Source organism: Colobus angolensis, unplaced genomic scaffold, assembly GCF_000951035.1.
Source record: "Colobus angolensis palliatus isolate OR3802 unplaced genomic scaffold, Cang.pa_1.0 Scaffold512, whole genome shotgun sequence".
Classification (NCBI taxonomy): Eukaryota; Metazoa; Chordata; class Mammalia; order Primates; family Cercopithecidae; genus Colobus; species Colobus angolensis.
Genome location: NW_012118622.1, coordinates 42,882 through 58,389, shown reverse-complemented (window position 1 = coordinate 58,389; position 15,508 = coordinate 42,882). Strand labels below are relative to the sequence as shown.

Below are 15,508 nucleotides of genomic sequence, written 5' to 3'. Positions count from 1 at the left end.
CACTGGAGAAGCCCGGAACAGAGCAAGCAGCAGTCTGAGCTGCTCCTCTCTCATCCAAGGGGCTTCCTCCTCTCATTTGGGGGAAAAATGTGAGCTTATTTCAAAGCCTCACATGTTCCTTGTAGCCCATGGAGTAAGTAAAAGAAAACAAAGATGTGGTAGAAAGGGGTGTGTTGGTGACAGCAAGATGCAACTTGATCTTGAGGACTCTCCTTCTTGTCCCTCTGTGAAGCCTCTTCCACCACATAGGGCTCAGGGCTGAAAAAGTCCCCCCCTTACCTTTCTCAAGCTGGACACAAGGTCAGCCATGAGAAAACAGAAAAACAAGGAGAAGAGAGTCTGTAGAGACAAATTGGGAGGGTTCAAGAGTAGAATCTAGGATTTGCTGCTGCCCATGGGACACAGGTTGGAGTGAAAATGTTTTCCTGACTCTTCTCTGAAAGCCACATAGACTCCACCTAAAACCCTATTGCCAATGATACAGGGATCCACTTACCAGAGACTCTGATCGTCTTGAATGTGGAACGTTCGCTGCCAGTGGCTGAGTTACGAGCAGAGCAACCATAGATCCCGGTATGCTTTGTAGTAATTTTGGGGATAGAGAGCTCTTGTCCTGATTGCAGAAACTTCCCATTAATCGTCCAAGTATACGCTGCCGGTGGGTTAGATTCCGCGAAGCAGGACAAGTAGAGGTTTTCTCCTGAACGGTAATCAGTGAATGGAGGGGTAATGCTGGGGAGGTGTGGACCATCTGGAGTAAAAAGAATAAACCCCCAGGTGATGTCGTCTGAGGGAAGTGGATGCTCCTGGTCTCTTAAAGGGACACAGTGTCCGCCTGAGCCAAGACACACCCTTAAGTCCCAGGCAAACTCCTTCTGTGCTCACTGAACCGAGGCCTGAGGTATTCACCTGTTTCTCCCATCACAAGTTGTAAACCCCAACTCTCCCATGACAAGAGCATCCCCTCCCCTTATAATCTGGGTTAAGGCTGTGCCTACCCAGGATTTCCCAGGGCAGGTAGTTATGGCCGGCTCGGGTGTCCAGAAATAAAAGTGTCTGTACTTGGACCTGAGACAGACTGAGGTGCCTGGCCTCTGGTCATTTGGATTTAAGCTGGTGGCCTGGCCCACATAGGAACCAAAGATACACAGGACATCCAGGGTACTGGGTCACTGGGGATGCTACCAACTAGGTCTTGTATTTCACATTCATAGGGTCCTGTGTCATTTCTCGTGACATTGGGTAGAATGAGGATCCTGTTTTTACTGGGTTGCTTTAGCCTGGTACTGACCAGGAGACTCTGACCATTTACGCACCACACATAGGTGTAGCCCTGAGTCTTAGGTTCACAGGTTAAGGCTACAATTTCTTATTCTCCATGGGGTTGAAGCTTTTGCTGGTGATGTAGGGCTTAGGAAGCTCTGCTGTGTGGATAACAGAGATAAGATTGTCCTGTGTGGCACCTTTTATTCCTCCACAAGCATCCTTCAATCAGAGTTGGCATCTTCCACCTCTCAGCCCACTCGAGTCCTTGAAAACAATAGCTGGTTCGTGTGTCATAAGACAGATGCATGATGATCTAAGGGCTCAAAGACTCTGAGGCTGCCTGCTCTGTCTTAGGGTAGCACAGACTTAAGTGTGAATTGAGCAGCAGTGTTGGGTCATGGAGGGACATGTCAGTAGGAGTCACAGGTCCTGGTACCCCTCCCAGTCCCTCTCTAATCAGCTGACAGCCTGTCTCACCTTGGGTTCCTTACCTGGAATGTGCAACTGCTGGGCCACTTCCAAATTCTGTCCTACTTTTCCCCCCAAGATGTAATTTCTTTGCAGTTTCCATTTCCAAGGATATTCTAGAGATGTGTAATAATGGGACTTCCCATTATCCTGAAACCCTGAAGATACTAAACAGCCTGGCCTGGGACTGGATGTTTCAGCAGAAACAAGACAGGAGAGACCAGAGTCAAGACTGGAGGTCAGTTCAGTCATCAGGCAGTGGAGGCACAAGGTGGGGCAGTGTTTTTGCAGATGTTTCATGATGACTTACTTGAGTCAGTGACCTCCAAAGATAGAGCAGAGTGCAAGGAATGATCTAGAAAGAGTGAAGGGGACAGGCAAGAGGTGGTGGCTTGGGAGCAGAACCATGTTCCCTGTTCTGGGTTCTTTAAGTTTCCTCTCCTTCTGCAGAGGGCAGGTGAGGACTATGTGAATCCTTCCAGAAATACATGTGGACATTTGCAAATGCAGAACTTACTGGTGGAAAGGGTGGGAATGAACAGCTGGAAATCTGGTCATCATGGACGATGTGTGTTTGATGGATATGAGACAAATTTAGGAGGAGTTTTGCAAATATTTTCTTTCAGTGGACACTCTACTCTCTGTTTCCATGGGTTTGACTACTCTAGGGACCTCATGGATGTGGATTCCAGAGTGAATCTGAGAAGAGACTGCTGGTTGCCAGGAGCTGGGAGTGGGGAGAATCAGAAGTTGTTCATGGGTGTGCAGTTTCATTTATGCAAGATGGGGAGGTTCTAGAGATCTGCTGTACAGCTTGATGCCTATAGTTTACATAGATTGAGTATTTCTTATGCATAAGGCTTAGGACAAAAAGTGTTTTTGATTTCTGACATTTCTTGATTCTGAAATATTTGTCATATACTTACTGGTTTCGCATCCCAAATCTGAAGGATTCAAAATCTAAAATGCTCCAGTGAGCATTTCTTTTCAGCATCAGATTAGTATGCCAAAATGGGAGGTGATAAGCCAAATACATTCTTGCCCTTTTTTTTTCTCTCACCATGTTTCTAGCTTGGTGATTAGTTTTTGGTCAATTCCATCCTGAACATGCTGCATTTGTATGTTTTTGAAGTCTTTGGGATGTGAGAAAGGATGACTGCCATTTTGTATGTCATCAAAACTTTTCACCTTTTCATGGTTGCATCTTTTTCTCAGTGTCTCTGTTGTGGCAGTCATTAATAAGAGCCTGTCAAGTCAGATTTAGGACAGATTTTTGTAATTCTGCAAAAAATGTTACTGGGATTCTGGAAGGGGTTGCGTTGGATCTGCAGCTCACTTTGAGTAGTACTGTCTTCCTAACAATATCGATTCTTCCAATCCATGAAAATGAAATTTCTTTCCATATATTAATATTGTCTTTAATTTCTTTCAGTAATGTTTTGTAGTTTTCAGGGTATAACACTTTGACCTTTTTGGTTAAACTTACTCCAAAATATTTTATTCTTTTTGATGTTAATGTGAATTGAAATTCTTTTCTGAATTTCCTTTCAGATTGTTCATTGTTAGTGTGTAGTCTAAAGGATGGTCTAGAAAGAGTGAAGGGGACAGGCAAAAGCTGGTCATTTTGGAGCAGAAACATATTCCCTGTCCTGGGTTTTTTATTTTCCCTCTCCCTTTGCAGAGGGCAGGTGGCTCTTCCCTGATGGCCAGATAGACTTCACTGGAAAACATATTACCAGTGCTCCAGGGATCCACTTGCCAGGGACTATGATCCTATTGATTATGAGATTTGTTCCACCAGTGACTGAGTTATGGATGAACCAGACATAGCACCCTCTATATGTTTTAGTGATCTGGGGGATAAAGAACACTTGTGCTGATTGCTGGAACTTCCCATCAGTCAGCCAAGAATGCTCTGCCAGTGGGTGAGAGTCTGTGAGGGAGGAGAGCTTGGGGACTTCAGCTGTATGGTAATAGGTGTATGAAGAAGAAATTGTGGAGACCTTCAGGCCATCTGGAGTAAGGGGAATAAAGTCACAGGTGATGTTGTCAGAGGGAAGGGAAAATCCTGGTCTGTGGAAGGGCCACAGTGACCCTGTGAGCTAAGTCACAACACTGAATTCCCAGCCAGATCCCTGCTTTGTTCACTGATCTGAAGCTTGAGACATTCACCCGTTTCTCCCATCATAAGCTGTGGACCCTGAGTCTCCCATGACAGGAGCAGCCTCTTCTCTCCTATTGTTGATCAAGCCTAAGTCTACTCTTAGTAGTCATGGCCAGTTTTGATGTCCAGGGGTAAAGGTCTCTGTATTTCGACCTGAGAGGGACTGGGAGGCCAGGCCTCTGGCCATGTGTATTAGGGATGGCAGCCTGGCTCACAGAGGAACAGAAGATACTCACAGAGGAGATTCAGGGTGACTGGGTCACTGCGGCTGGAACTCACTGGGTTCTTCATTTCACATTCATAGGGTCCTGCGGTATCCATTGTGACACCAAATAGAACGAGGGTCCTGTTGTTTTCGGACAGCTGCAACTTGCGACTGATAGGGAGGCTCTGGCCATTTATCCACCACAGGTAGCTTACGTCCTGAGTGTCAGGATCACAGGATAAGATCACAGTCTCCATGGCCTCCCTAGGGTTTAAGTTGCTGCTGGAGATGGAGGGCTTGGGAATATCCACTGTGCAGATAACAGAGAGAAGATTGCCCTGTGTGGCACCTTTGAATCCTCCAAAGACATTTTTCAATCAGAGATGGCCTTTCCCACCTCTCAGCCAACCTAGACCTTAAAAGTCAACGGTAACTGTTTGTGTTACAAGACAGATGCATGGCAATGTGAGGGCTCAGGGATTGTGAGGCTGCCTTCTGTATATGGGAGAAGCACAGACTTTCTCAAGTGTGAATTGAGCAGCATTGGGTCGTGGAAAGACATGGGACCAGCAGTCACAGCCCCTGGTGCCTCTCTGAGTCCTTCCCTCTCCAACTGCCTGCCTGGCCCACCAATGAATTGTCACTTTTCATGCTTTCTGTGAATAAATTTTAAATTATTCACAGTCACCTGACCTAATGCTTGGCACAGTGGAGGTGTTCACACAAACAGCATTTATTATTATTCACTTCCATGAGAGAACACCTTTAGGTCAGATCCCTGTGGACAAGCTGTTGCCAGATACACTTTCTTTCTTCTGTTTCTGCTTCTGGGGACATTAGACTTTCTATGGAGTGTCCTAAGCCTCACAAGGCAGTTGGCTGATGGCCTACAAAGCTTGTCTTTCTGCCCCTCCACTCTGAGTCTCTGGTGAAGAAAGCTCTGTCCTTGCCTAGATGAGGCTCTGAGGGCTGACCCTGGCAGTGAGCAGCTCCAGGAGACACAGTCCTCAGACAGCTGGTAAATCCTTGGTCCCAGTAAGCCCTGCCACAACCCAACCCTGGCACAGGCTCCTCAGCTTTATCTGGAGTAAGGATTTAGGGACATGGGTCTGGGGTTGAGGCTTCTAGGGCTGAGCTTCTCTGAGAGTATCTCATGGGGCCTCTTAGGCAAAGCCCCACTCAGTTCTCCAGGGTCTCTCTCAGGGTCAAGTTTACAAAGAGAACATGAGGTGCTTGGCTGAGACAGATCTCCTCCTGCTGAGCACCCCCCATCAGACTGTCCTTCCTGTGCAGCAAGTGACTGCAGGGTCTGAAGCCAGGAAAGGAATTCTCACCTGTTGTAGTTTGTCTCCTCTGTGTGTATCCTGTACTATATACCAAAATCCCAACATGGGAAGTAATGCAGAGAGGGACACAGGCACATTCCAGGCCTGACAATCCTGTGTGCAAAGTAGAAGTGACCCCAACCCCCCAACACCCAGGGAGCATGTGGAATCACTCACGGTGTAAGGTGAAATGTCCGGTTACTCCATTAGTCTTATCACCTCGCTTTATGATTTGTATGGTGTAGGATCCTGTGTCATTTTGGGTGACATTCTGGATCAGCAGGGATGCATTGGAATATACTGTTTCTCGTCCACTGTATGCAGGCCCAAATATAATCATTTCAGTGTCTATTGTATATGCTGTAATATAATGGTAGAGGTCCATTATTTGCCCTTTGTACCAGATGTATCCAGCAAGGTTCTGGGGCAAATTGTGGACAAGTAGCAGAACATCCTTCCCCTCAGAAACTTTTTTTGGCTGGGCTTCAATCGTGACTTGCGCAGAGGTGTGTGGGTTCCAGAAGATTAAAAGTGATGCTAGGAGGTGGAGAGAGCATCGGTCAATATTGAGACCTATGTATTGGGGTGAAAAGATGGGGCCCTGGGTCATCAGAAGATCTCTTCAATCATCAGCCTTGAAGACATACACACACAAACACACACACTCCACTTTGTGTGTTTGTGTGTGTTTGTGTGTTTGTGTCCTACTGTCCTACTGGGTCAAGCTCAGCAGCACGACCCCCATTCTTCCAACACTTCTGACCTTGGCATTTTTCTGTTTGGAATCCTCTTCCCCAGGGGTCTGCATGGCTCCCTCCACACTGCCTTCAGGTCCTTCTCACGTCAGGGTATCCTTAGACTTCTTTCCTGACACCTCCTTCAGAGACCCTGGGTCTTCCCTTTCTGACCTTTCCCTGCTCTGCTCCCTCCAGAGCTCTTGTCAATACCTGACCTCACATTCCAGATCTCTTTGCATGTCTGTCTTCCTGCCCATGAGAGCATGAACTCTGTGAGGACAGGGACTTTTGTGATCTTGGTTGTACCCCAGTGCCTGGGACAGGCCTCAGACTCCTGTAGATGTGAGAATTCCCGGGACCTTCCATGCCCGGGGTGTTTTTTTTTTTTTTTCTTTCCCCAATTGTTGAGGTTTTTTGCTGAGGACAGTGTTTCATGTCCTGCTTATATTTTCATTTGAAGTGTCATCTGATAATAGTTATTATTATCATTTTTCAAAATGTGGTGGCCAGTGATAATTAACCAGGAAAACAAAACACTTGAGATTTTCCTACCTATTACCAATTCCAGTTCAATGTGATTTTCCTGTTTTGACCCCTGTCCCTCTATGGTATATTTACCCCTATGCAGGCTCCAACAGAGCCTTCTTTCCTGTAATTTTTTTCTTTTCTTTTCTTTTCTTTTTTTTTTTTTTGTGAGATGGAGTCTCATACAGTCTCCCAGGCTAGTGTGCAGCATTGCAATCTATGCTCACTGCAACCTCTGCCTCCCGGGTTCATGGAAATCTCCTGCCTCAGCCTCCCGAGTAGCTAGGATTACAGGAGCACACCACCACACCTGGTTAATTTTTTGTTTTTTTAATAGAGATGGGACTTCCCTGTATTGAGCAGACTGGTCTTGAACTTCTGGCCTCCTGATCCACCCACCTCAGCCTCCCAAAGTGCTGACTCCTTTTATTTTTTAGAACCCCATCCTCTCCAGGAGACCCCATCCAATCATTCTGCTTCCTCCTTCTGTCCTCTCCCAGGAAGTTCTCTCCTCACCTGTGAGAAGAAGCTCCTTCCAGGTGATGTGCAGTGTGCAGCAAGAGGCTGAGAGGGGCCCCATGGCCTGTGCTGCCTGCGTGTTCTCCTCTGTGGAGATGAGCCTGGAATCCAGAAACTTTCTGAACACAGCCATCAGCTGTGCTGTCCTTCCTCCTTCTGTGCTGAGCCTCTTCCCTGGGCAGGAGAACTTCTCCGGCTCATGGGCGGGGTCTGTGCCCAGGACACCTCTCTGTTCCCTCCCCTCTCACTCCTGCCTCCTTGTCCCTCCTTCTCTTTTACCCTTTGTCTGTGTGTCAGGTCCCTGGGAATTGTGGAGGCCTCTGCCTTTTTCAGTAGTGATTCTGTCAACAAACCTCTGTATACACTATGTGCAGAAACACAAACACACACACAAAAGAGATGCACATGGACACACACAGTCACACACATACCCTGTAGGTTGGGCAAGCACAGTCCTGGGCCTCAGCCTCCTGCTGTCCCCATGGCTCTGGGTCAGGGTGCACTTTCTTGCCCTTTGCCCTCTTTCATCCCCATCTGGCTCTCCCCTTCAGTGCAGGAGGCTGGAGCTGCGCCAGGTCCCTGTTACAGGGATATCCCATTGTGCTGTGGGTGAGCTGTGCGTTGCCTGATGACAGAGACCCTTCATTTCTCTAATTGTGTTTAGCTTGGCTGCAGCTTCCAAGGATGGACATTCAGGACCTGGGTGTCCCAGGTGAAACTGTCCTTCCTGGAGGAGTGCAGGGTGAATCTCTCATGCCTCTTGGGAGGAGAGGCCTGTGCTGGTTGCTCAGTGGGTGCTGTGAGTCCCATGGTCAAAGAGACAGTTCTCAGTCACTGTATTGCTCCCTGGGGACTGGTGGCTGAACTGGGGCTCAGGGTTTCTCATTTCTTCCTGACCATCTTTGGTGTCCTCTCTTCTCTCCCCATCTGATTTTACTGTGGTCACCACACCTTCCCCGTGGTGGTGCAGGAGGAAATGGGGAGTTACCCAGGAACCCTGTGGAACATGGCTTGTTGAGATACAGGAAAGAGATCCTGGGACAGAGCAGGGTTTCAGAGCTGGAGAGATTCATCCTGACTTACTCCGTGGACGTTCCTCACACCTGAGAAGGCGGGTGGGGGTGAGTTCTGTTCTGGGATCAAAGAGCAATAATATACCCTTCTGGTGTTCCTGGATGTCATGAGTGCCCATACTGTCATGCTGCCTTGGCATTCATTGTTTAAGGTGTGAATTTATTTTCCTCACATCAGAGGCAGGCCTTAGTCACCATGGCAGTTTTCAATACTGTATCTGGTTCGAGTGACTCCAGTTGGTGGCCAGCAATGAAATCTTAGAGGCATCTCTCCTGCTTGGTGTGCTGGGCTCCCCTCTCTCCATCTGCTTTCTTTAAACTGCTAATTCTGACATTTGCCCTCACATTTAAAGTGACTGCTTCTCAGTCACAGCATGATCTCCTGGTCCCAGTGTTTGCTGCTTGCTTCAAACACATCCATTGAAGCTCCCTGCTGGAAACCTGTCAGATAACACCTGGACTTACTAAAGCCATTGGCTTACTGGTCTCTTCTCTCCTCCCTGCCTGGGCTCTCTGACCTCTGTATCTGTGGTCTCCAGGTATGCCGAGTGCTCCCTAGTGTCTGTAAGTAGTAAAAACACTTACACTTTCACGTTGTGGTTGTATCATTATAGCCTCACATGCCATCCAGGGCCTGACATCGAGGCTGCCCTATGGGACCTGTGCTGCTTGAGCCCCTGCTGGAACTCTTGTTTTCGGAGCTCTGGTTCTTCTGGGGACAGGAGCTTCCAGCTAACTTCATTGAAAAAGTGATATGTTTTATGGAAAGCAATGGGTCAGATGATGTATTCTTGGGCTTGAACTGCCATAAGAAACACCTTAGCCTGGGTGAATTAGATAATAGAAATCAATTTTTGACAGTTCTGTGAATAATGTGCTATTTTAACCACTTTAAAACGTGCAATCAAGTGGAATTAACCACATACACAGTGTTCAGTTACCATCACCACTACTTTTCCGAGAAAATTTTTATCATTTTAAACTGAAACTTTGTATCCTTGAAACAATAATAACTCCCTGTATTTTCCACACTAGACCTTGATCATCTCTACTCTGTCTCTATGAATTTGCCTATTCTTGTTGTTTCATATAAATGGGATTTCATTTATATATATATATATTATTAATTTCTGACATATTTCACTTGGCATAATGTTTCCAAAGTCCATGCATGTTCCAGCAGATGTCAGAGCTTCCTTCCTTTTTAGGCAGATTAACATTCTGTCGCATGTGTCACCGTATTTGTTTTTTCATGAGTTGGGGAATACTTGGACTGTTTTTATATTTCATCTTTTGTGAGTAATGCTACAATCAATATTCCCATGCGAGTACCTATTTGAGTCCCTGGATTCAATTCTTTGGGTATATACCTAGGAATGGATGCTCTTTTATATGAGAATTCTATGACTGGCTTCTTGAGGAACAGCACAACTGTTTCTCCTAGTGGCTGTACCTTTTTATAATCTCAGCAGCAATGTATGAGGATTCCAAATTCTACATAAGGCTTTCACTTGTTATTTAACATTTGAAAAGAATGGTAGCCATATTTGTAGGTCTAGTGTGGTATCTCCTTGTGGCTTTGACTTCGTATTTTCCTAATGCCTAATGATGTTGAGTTTCTTTTCATGTCCCTCTTGATGATTTGCATATCCTCTTTAAAGAAATGTCTATTTGCGGCCGGGCGCGGTGGCTCAAGCCTGTAATCCCAGCACTTTGGGAGGCCGAGATGGGTGGATCACGAGGTTAGGAGATCGAGACCATCCTGGCTAACATCGTGAAACCCTGTCTCTACTAAAAAATACAAAAAACTAGCCGGGCGAGGTGGCGGGCGCCTGTAGTCCCACCTATTCGGGAGACTGAGGCAGGAGAATGGCGTAAACTCGGGAGGCGGAGCTTGCAGTGAGCTGAGATCTGGCCACTGCACTCCAGCCTGAGCGATAGAGTGAGACTCTGTCTCAAAAAAAAAAAAAAAAAGAAATGTCTGTTTGCATCCTTTGCCCATTTATATAAATTGGTGGTTTGTCTTTTTGTTGTTGAGTTGTAGCAGTTCTTTATATATTCTGGGCATCAAACCATTGTCTATGTGATTTGTAACTTTTATGTCTCATTCTGTGTTTGGTCTTTTTATTTTCTTGATAATATCCTTTGATGTAAACAACTTTAGCCCAATTTATCTATTTTTCCTTTTTGTGTTTCATGCATTTGGGTCATACCTGAGAATCCATGGCACATTTGAGGTCATTAAGTTTTACCCTTATGTCTGTTTCTAAGATGTTTTTAATGGTTATAGATCTTATAATTAACTCACTGATACATTTTTAGATAATTGTTTGATATGGTTGGAAGTATAGTTCTCTAAGTTTACTGTTTTACATGTGGTTATTTAGTTCTTTCTGCACCGTTATTTGAGAGGATGACTGGTCCTCCATTAAATTCTCTTGACACCGTTATACAAGAGTAATGAACTATGAGGGTGAGGGTTTATTTCTGAACTCTCAATTCTATCCCTTTGGACCCTATTTGTATTCTTTGCCAGCAGCTTCTGTTTTTAGTACTTGTACTGTTTTGTGAGATTTCAAATAAGAAAGTTCAAGTTCTGCAATTTATTTTAGCAAAATTGTTTTGGCTCTTTCAAGGGTACCTTTTTAAAAGCAAGGAGGTCAGTGTTTTGCCTTTGGAAAGCCTTCCTGTCATCTTTTGGAGGTGAATTTTGCAGTGTAGGGATCTTTTCAGGAACTTTATCACAAGTAGGTAAAATATCACCACTTCCTTTGCTGAGATACTGTGTTAAAATGTGTGTTGCCTCCTGTTGAGGAATTGAGAGACCATGGAAGCACTTGCCCATGTGGTGAGGGACAGTGAGCTCCTTAAAGAGGGGCACAGAAGACATTGCTTTAGGACACAATGTTGTCAGGAGAGCTGTGTTCATCTCTACTTCTTTATTTTTTGTACAGTTTGGATCTCTGCTGGACATACTAGATATTGAAATCTTTGTCCATCCTCTTGGCTCTCAGCTCCAGCTGACAGGAGCTGGAGGACAAGCCTGGCAGTGGAGTGACCCCCATGGGAAAGAGCAAGGCTCAGCAGAGTGAAAGCAGCTGGGACCCAGAGAAGCCAGTGAGGTCTGACTCTTAGAAGCCAAAGACCAGCAGGTGGGTGTCCTCAGAGGCAAATTGACTGCACTGGTACCCATTCCAGTGGACTGGAGAAAGGTAAGAGGCTTTGGATATCTCATTTTCTCTCTCAGCTCTTACCAAGAGATTTGGGCCCTGGGTTGCTACTGTCCTGCAGCAAGGGCTGGGTGGACTGGGATGGCTGCATATCAAGCCTAAGTCTATGTCATCCTCTCAGACATTGCCACTGGAGATGGAGAATTTTGTTCAGAGGCCCAGCCTGGGCACATGGGAGGAACCACCTTATTAAAATTAATTTACAAAAACAGTATGCATGCTTTATTCTTCTAGAATAATTATTAATGTCATGTTTTACAATGTATCTCTTAAAGGAATGGTTAGAATCATCTACATAATGTATGTTTTGTGTGGTCTTTTCTATAATTGCATCTTTCACATGATCTTATAGAAACCATTTCCTTCAGGAACACACAGGCAGTATCTCTGTGTTCATTTCTACTGGGAAATCTTTATGCAGGGTGCAGAGAGTCACATTTCCTAATGAGAAATGGAAAGTATCTGACTTTCAGAAAAAGTGTCCAAATTCTGCTGGTATGATCATGGTGCTGCAGGTGGAGGTCAGTTTAAGGAGGTGTCAGGCAAATGAATTTTGAAAGTCTTTTTTATTGTTTGTTTGTTTGTTTGGTTGGTTGGTTGGTTGGTTGGTTGGTTGGTTGGTTTTTACAAAATCATGGACAGAAGCCACCACCTGGATCCACCACATGTTGGAATGGATGAGAGACAGAAATGGTGCTCAGTAAATTGAGAATGAAATCCAGGAGTGGGGAAGAGGTTTGAGAGGTCAACAGGTGTGTGAGGTGAGTGGGTGAATAGTGAGAAAGTTCAAAATATCTTCTTTCTCCCTAATGGGAGAGCATTTAGGCCCCTGAGCCAGACAGTGTCCAGGCCAGGGGAGCAGGATGTTGTCAGCTCTCCTGATCAAAAGTGAGACTCCAGCAGTGTCCAGTTACTTGGTCCAGTTTGGGATTTATTCATATTTTTAAAATGATCCAATAGTATACAATTTTGAAAATATACCAAAATCCTTATGCTACCATTCATAGATAGACAAGATGGCCCTAAGATGGTGAGAGAATCAGAATGGGGTTTGGGTTTATGTTGTGTATTTTTTTCTCCCAATATCTACTGAATTCCCTACATCAATTTTGTAACGTAACCCAGTGGGTGTCATTCCCTTTCACAGTTACAGACATTTCCAGTTCATGGTTACAGACCCTTGGAAAACCCACATCCTTTCTACTGTGAGGTACAGGCAGCCATGTGGCATCACCTCTAAACATGCCTTCTGAGACATCAAATTGCTGATTAAGTAAAAGTCATTTCAATAGATACTGAAGACCTCCATTTTATCCCTCTCACACTTGTAATTCTTCTACAAAGAGGTGATGGGTTTTAGTGGTGATTTGCTTTTATAGGTTAGTGTAGATTAATGCTTCCACCAGGGGCAAATTTTTCATTGGGAAAAGCATTTGGCAAAGTCTGGAGACATTGCTGGTTGTCAGAGCTGGGGGAGGGAGTCCTGCTGGCCTTGAGTGGGTAAAGTCCCCAGATAGTGCTGAGCATTCTAGAGCTTACAGAGCCCCACCAGCATGACCACTACAAAGTTCAATGCTGAGGTTGAGTGGAGAGCCCTGATGTGCCTCCCCTAGCTTCCCTGGAGCTTTTTACCTTCTCCTTCCATCAGTATCTACCACTTTCTCACCTCAGCTTGCCCCTTGAACCTTAGTGCCCTCCACTTGAACTTTCCCTTAGTTTAAGACCTGCTGTAATCTCTCGACTTCCTTGACCCCTTTCTGATCCTTAGCAAGGTGTCCTCTAGAGGGCATCCTCACCTTTCCTGGAGCTTCCCAGGATCCAGATGCCACTGTCCTGTGTGGGCACCAGAGATATGGCCTTGTGCCTGTGTCCCTAAAAGTCCTGTCACTCAGGACATTTGTGTGAGAGCAACTGAGGTGATATTACCCTCCCCTACTTTCCTTGGAGCATAAAAATATGTACAAACCTTGTAGAGTAAAATTTCTTAATGCATGTCAAAGTTTTAAAATTACATATTTTTGCCTCCCAAACTTTACTGGGTAAAATTTGTCACACTACCAGTTATGAAAAATGACACCTAATCAGGGTTATTCAGTGTATTGTTTGTTTAACATCAAAATATTGGGAAAAACCTAGACTTTCACCAGCACGATGCTTACTAAACAGATTACCTTGTATGAAGGTACCTTGATTACCAGTATGAAGGTACCTTGATTACCAGTAGAATATGATGCAGCTGCATTAAAAGTATAGAATCTTTCAGCTATTCATATGGAAACACCTGTATGTTCTATTTTAAGTATAGAATCTCAACACCACAGAAAAAGATGCAGTTTTTGTACTAGATCTGACTTAGAACATTATTTTTACTGTTTGTTTTTGTTTTTGTTTTTTTAATTTCTAGAGAGAGTTTCTCACTCTCATACCCAGGCTGAAGTGCAGTGATGAGATCATAATTGACTGCAGCCCCAACCTAGTGAGCTCAAGCGATTCTCCTGCCTCAGCCTCCTGAGTAGCTGGAATCACAGGCATGTGCCACCATGCCTAGCTAATTTTTGTGTTTGTTTATGTAGAGATGGGGTTTCACCCAGGCTGGAGAAATCCCAGTCTTTTCTCAAACTTGTAGGCTCAAGTGATCAGCCCACTTTCACTCCCAAAGTGCTGGAATTACAAGCAAGTGTCACCACACCTGATTCTGAATTTTTTTTTTCAAATTGGACTCTAGTCTACTCACGCATCTCTTTCCCCATCAGGTGATTTCTATTTTTCCTCAGTTTCTCTACCATCTGTCCATGCCAAAATCCAGATGTATTTGCTTTTGTTTAGAATTATATTTCTTTTTCTTTAATGAGAAGCCTTAGGAATGGTCTCCTAGCCAATTTTCAGGATTCTAATCTTCACTGTCTAAGCCATATGTTTGCATTTACAGATGTTGATTATAGTCACTTGTAGGGCATTTAAAGCCTACCACTGCCTGTACCATCCCTCAAGCGTATCTGATTTGGCTGAATGTGGTGTAGCCCAGGAATTGGTTGTTTAAAAATGCTTTCAAGGAAAAGGGTCATTTTGCAGTGGAGGAACTTTAGCCCAGTGATCAAAGTTAACATCCCCAGTAATCAGAGATAACGACATCTTAGGGCATTCGAATATAATGGATGGAGAAGGTGCAGCATCATCCCTGTGGTATTCTTGTAGAAACTGTATAACCTGAGTTTAATTGTGAGAAAATATTAGAAAAGTCCAAACTGAAGGTCATGCTACAAAATAAGGAATCAATACTCTTCAAAAATGTGAAGCAATTAAAGATATATCCTAACTTCCCCAGATTAAAGGAGACTGAGAAAACAGTAAAATGAAGAGCAATATGTGATACTAGATTGGATCCTGGTCCAGAAAAAGGACATTAGTCGTAACATAGAGCGGATTTGGATAAGCTCTCTACAGGCATTCATTTTACAGCGTTAATAATCATTTATTGATTTTGATTATTAGGTGCATATCTATAATGTTAATATTTGGGGAAGTTGAATGAAAAGCATATGAGGACTTTGCCTATTTGGGGAACATTTTAGAACATCTGGCTTATTTCAAAATTAAACATGAAAAGAAAAGAAAAGAAATATAGATCTTTTAGATATATCTATTAAGTTTCCAAAGTTGAAGATCATTTCCCAACTTCTCTTGCCTAAGGCTGGTCAGAGTAATCTTCCTGGAAATGCTGTTTGTCATGTTTGTGACCTTCTCAAAACTTTCCAGTGACTTCTCTTATCTGTAGGATGAAGTTCCCTTTATGTAGGCTGCCATTCAGTGTCCTCATAGCATGGCCCTAATCTCCCTTTTTTCTGATCTGTGTTGAAAGACCTGACCAATATTTTACTTTCTTATGGCCAAACTCGTTCTAATTTTTTCTTGCTTGTCCGATGCCCTTCCCTGTCTTCTCAACTGTGGGACTTCAGTCAAGGTGGTGGGAAATATTTTAGAAGAAAAATTATAAAG

General features: G+C 44.4%; 1 pseudogene across 1 annotated transcript; it reads right to left on the bottom strand.

Annotated features, from left to right (window-relative positions):
- Positions 1-458: 458 nt before the first annotated feature.
- On the bottom strand, positions 459-7,357 carry LOC105525024 (annotated as a pseudogene). Its single transcript, XR_001003848.1, has 5 exons — positions 7,207-7,357; positions 5,606-5,965; positions 4,135-4,413; positions 1,150-1,424; positions 459-751 (listed from the first exon to the last, which is right to left on the bottom strand). The product of XR_001003848.1 is annotated as a putative pregnancy-specific beta-1-glycoprotein 7 (transcript).
- Between the last annotated feature and the right edge of the window lie 8,151 nt (positions 7,358-15,508).